General features: G+C 40.7%; 1 protein-coding gene and 1 long non-coding RNA gene across 4 annotated transcripts in view; one reads left to right on the top strand and one right to left on the bottom strand.

Moving 5' to 3' along the window:
• LOC140520816 (uncharacterized) overlaps window positions 1-2,286 on the bottom strand; it is a 38,881-nt gene extending 36,595 nt beyond the window's left edge. The window contains exon 1 of the long non-coding RNA XR_011972656.1: window positions 1,855-2,286. This is a non-coding gene — a long non-coding RNA (uncharacterized lncRNA). The remainder of the gene's footprint in view (window positions 1-1,854) is intronic.
• Window positions 1-3,997, top strand: part of TACC1 (transforming acidic coiled-coil containing protein 1) — a 169,131-nt gene that overhangs the window by 63,557 nt on the left and 101,577 nt on the right. The gene's annotated exons all lie outside the window — the stretch shown is intronic.

The following is a 3,997-nucleotide window of genomic DNA, read 5'->3' as shown; positions in this document are numbered from 1 at the left end:
CCTGTGCTAGCAGCCATCCTGGGTATGCTAGTGTAGTTGCTGTTACAACCCTACAAGCGGTTGGGGATCAGTAGAGTGTCATGCACATAGTGAGCACTTAACTAAATGCTATTTGAATTGAATAAGGATCAGTAACAACTGTAGAATTTGAGTGAGAAAGGCTATGTGTGTATGGCTTGTTTTTGAAAAATATAAAATTGTTTGAAGACACTTTTAATTTAGAAAGAAACAAACCACAGATGTAAACAAATAGCATGAAATCCAGGATAGAAAAGGAAGGGGTGTAGTGTTGTTGGAGTGACAAATTCTGGGTCTCTTGCCAGTGACCTTCGTGGGAAAGGATAGAAGGGAATGTCTCCTCCAAGGTCCCTCTTTCAACTGAAATCAAGGTGGCGCTTCTCCTTAGGCTCATTTAGATGGGGAAGGAACCTTAGAGCTAGTCTGGTTCAACCCTTTTATTTTACAGATTAAATTTAAAAACTCACACACGGAACTGAGACCCAGAGAGATAATTTGACAGCTCAAGGTCACGTGGGTAATAAATAGCATTGCTAGGATTTGAACCCAGGTTTTCTGGATCTGAATTCCATGCCTTGCCCTCTACGTCAAGCTGCCTTCTCCACACCCTATGAAACTAAAAGGTGTGGATTAGGGACAAGGGAACTGAAGCAAGGCCAGGATCTTTGCTATGTCTTTCCTCAAGCTCTTTCTCAAGTGGCTACTTGAGGCTACTACCTCTGCTTCCTACTTAGGAGAGACTGAGAATTCCTTTATTTTATACATAAACACACACATTTTATCTACATACGTACCTATAAATACGTTCTATACATAAATACACATGTATATATATGTGTGTGTATTCATTATGAATTTAAACATTGACAAACCTGAACATTTTCAAATACAAAAAATAGAAAAAAGATTACATAGAAAACTGTGCATGTTTTTTAAAGTACGTATTTAACATGGTAGTAACAACACTGCCCTGCTTACCTGTATCCCCTTCAGAAATTCCTTCTTATCTCATCTATTTTTAACTCTATATTGACGTTTTTTCTTCCATCACTGTCAGTACTCACGACTTCCTCCAACAACTCTCCCCCCAAAATAAAAGCCTTCCCTTGTTAATAATTATACTGAAGCAAAACAAATCCAATTAACTTTATACACTGTATACATTTTTATATGTTCTTGTCTTTTTCCTTAGAACATAAACATCGTCAGGATCATTTCGTTCTTTGCTTTTGTATCCTCAGCAGCTAACATGGTGCCTGGAATATAGTAGGCACTTACTAAATGCTCTTTGATTAGATTTGATTGACTTTGATTGAAGGCTACCTGACCACTTATTAGAGATGGAGTGGAGGGGATTCTTTTTGAAGTTCAGGTGGAAGGAGGTGACCTCTTGGCTTCTTCTAGAAGGACTGCCCCCTCACTCCTCCTGGACTGTGTGCTTCATTAGCATCCAGTGAAAAAAGCCCACTCAGTCAATAGTAATGAGCCAAAGGAAGCAAAGCCTCATATGTGTAACAGCTCATACTTCTATAGCACTTTATAGATTATTATACAGGTTCCTTCCAACAACCCTGTGAGGTAAATAGTGCGACTAGTTCTCAAAGGAGTAAATTGAAGCTTAAAGAAATGGAGTGAACTAGAATTATTAGTAATTAATTGATTGGTTTTTTGTCTTTATTTCCCTCACTTGTAACACACTGCCTTGCACATAGATGCTTATTGATTTGATCATAGATTTAAAGCTGACATGGGACCTGAGAGATCACCTAGTCTAAACCTCCACCTTATTTTACAGATGAGAAAACTGAGGCCTACATAGTAGGAAAAGTGACTTACCTGGGGGGTCACACAGGTAGCAAGTGGCAGAGCTGGAATTTGAACCCAGGTCCCCTGACTCAAATCCAGTGTCCTTTACCACTCTGCCTCTTTGTACAAGGTCACATAGCTAATAAGTATCAGAGCTGGGAATTCAGCCCAGGCCTTCTTCTTCTAAATACAGTGTACATTCCACTGTGACACTTCGCTGGAGAAAAAACAGAACATAAGGGGGAAAAATGTTCTTATTTTCCCCATGCTTCCCGTTCTTCTTGCTGGTTGAAGATTTGATTTCACCTCTTAGAGAAGGAGTATATTTTCTTTCTTGGCCAAACTTCCCAGATTACAAAATTCTTAGCTGCTTTTAAGAAACCTTCTGCTCCCTTTCTTGTGTTTGTTGATTGCTGGCTGTTGCCATGGACTACAGTTTATTTTTCCCTGCATTTCTTTTCTATTTTGTGGTCCTTCCCTACATAGGTAAAACCTGGTCCCACATTCAGCTCTGCATCCTATCAGATCCTGGTGGTGCCTTTTCTTTATAGGTGTCCAGATCTTTCTCCCCCCTTTTCAATAGTACCTGGTTCATAGTCTTCCTTTGTACCCCGAGTCTTAGCCTTGTGTTTGGGAACTTTGATTTACATGTAGATTTCCCTTTCACCATCCTTGCTTCCCAGTTCTTCAGTTACTATGATCTGTACCCTGAATCCATAACCTTGATCTGACCATCACTCACAAGTGTTCTACCTCCATAGTCCGTAACTCATTTCTTTTATCTGATTCTCTATTGAACATCACCAGATGGATGCCTCAGAAGCATCTCGTATTCACCATGTTCAAAAAAGAGCTCATTGTCTTTCTTCTGATAGCTCCCTCCTTCTTAATTTCCCTACTTGTGGCAAAGGAATCATCCTTTCAAGTCCTCCAAGCTCAGCATTTCAGTCATCTTTAATCCTTCACTCTCCTTTTCCCTTCATATATTCAATTATTGAATTCTGTTGCTTTTTTCCTTTCTTTTCTCCACTCATAGCTGATACCTTAGTTTAGTTTCTTATCAGCTGTCTCTCTTTCTTTCCCTGTCCTTTCCTCCCTCCCCACCTGCCTTTCTCCCTTTCACCTGGACTATTTCAGTGACCTCTTCATTGGTCTCCTGGTCAGTAATTGGTCTCTTTCCTTTTCAATTCATCCTCCATACAGCTGATAAGTTAAAGCAGCACAGGTTTGAGCATGTTATTCATCTGCTCAAGAAACTCCCATGGCTCCCTCTTATCTCTAGGATAAAATACAAATGCGTCTCTTGGTATTTAAAGTCCTTTGCAGTCTGGCTTGAGCCTGCCTTTCCATGTTTACTGCATAGTACTGTCCTTTACATACTCTACTTTCCAGCCATACTGGCCAACTTCCCATTTCCAGTACATGATATAACATGACAATAAGGAAGGAAAGGAGGAAGGATGAAATGAAGGATGGAAGGATGAAAGAAAGGAAGGAAGAAGTAAAAGGGAAGGGAAGAGGGAAGACTGGAGGGAGAGAAAGAAGTAGAGGAGGAAGGAAAGAGAAAGGGAAGGGAGAGAAGGAAAGAAGGTGGGAAGATGGGAGGGGAGGAAGGAAGGATAGGAAGAGGGGAGAAAAGAAGGAATAAAGGAAGGAATGAAAGATTCCAACACTGGTGGGAATGGAGGGGATAATAAAAGAAGTCTTGCAAACTGGATTTATCCATTCCCTCTAGCAGCAGCTTTTCCTTTCACCCAGATCTTCCCTCACAGAGTGACCATTTTTACACTTTCTTTTCTTTACAAAATTACCAGACTGGCAGAGCAGGGAAATGCAGAGACACAATATGTCCCTATTTGAGAAAGGCATTTGACAGTGTCTCACAACATTCTTCTGACCAGGAGAGTCTGTGATAGTTCACTGAGGTGAATTCAGAACTTGTGAAGCAACCCAATCCCTAGAACTATGATTGATGGGTGGTTGCCAACTTGGAAAAAGCTTCCTTGTGGAGTGTCACAGGATTCTGTCTTTTGCTATTCAGCATTTTTATCTGAACCTTGGAAGACAGCATAGGTGGAGTGGTAATCCCTTTGGTGGATGGTATTAATCTTGAGGGAAATCACCAACCCAATGGATCATGGGATAAGACCATGAAAGCCTGGGAAGAAGGGCC

This window comes from Notamacropus eugenii, chromosome 1 (assembly GCF_028372415.1).
Source record: "Notamacropus eugenii isolate mMacEug1 chromosome 1, mMacEug1.pri_v2, whole genome shotgun sequence".
Lineage (NCBI taxonomy): Eukaryota > Metazoa > Chordata > Mammalia > Diprotodontia > Macropodidae > Notamacropus > Notamacropus eugenii.
This window is presented reverse-complemented; position numbering and strand designations above follow the sequence as displayed.